Raw genomic sequence first — 705 nt, 5'->3', positions numbered from 1 at the left:
AATATTATCAAATTTACGTGAGTAAACGTATACATTCTATATTATGTAGTTGCCAATTATAAAATATAATATTTTGACGAAAATATCGTAAATGTTGAGCTATAATATATATTTTTTTTATTAGAAGCTAATAAAATAAAAAATATAAAATTATATACAATAATAAAATAAATTGAAAAATTTATATTCAAAAAATGTCATACTAGCTATTACCAAAAACATAAACTACATTTTATTTATAACGGAAATCAAATCATTATTTATCGATTTAATGTCAAATTTTTTTTTTTTCATAGGCTCCATTTTAGAATATAAGTATAAAAGTTTTGAAAATGTGTCAAAACCTCTAAAATCATTTATTTAAAAGACTGTAGGAAACATCTAGTATAGTAAATAAATATTTTTAAAGCATAGAAACCAATATATTGGATGAACAAAGTTAGAAGTACTATTTTATAAATTTGGCCATAGATGACACTAACCCTATAAGTTGACAAATTGTAGACTACAAAACATAACATTTGTATCGTGTTTTCAACAGTATTTAATTACCAGATATTTCAAGTATTTCTATAAAATCTTAGATAACTAAGTACTTTATTAACCTTTCCGTAACTTCCGTTAAAACTTGCGAGCACAAATAAATATTTAGAATAGTAAATAGTAAAGCGACACAATAAAAATGATAAAAACAATATTATGGTA

The sequence above is a fragment of the Aphis gossypii genome, chromosome 1 (genome assembly GCF_020184175.1).
Source record: "Aphis gossypii isolate Hap1 chromosome 1, ASM2018417v2, whole genome shotgun sequence".
NCBI classification, from domain to species: Eukaryota; Metazoa; Arthropoda; class Insecta; order Hemiptera; family Aphididae; genus Aphis; species Aphis gossypii.
Note: the sequence above shows the minus strand (reverse complement) of the source record.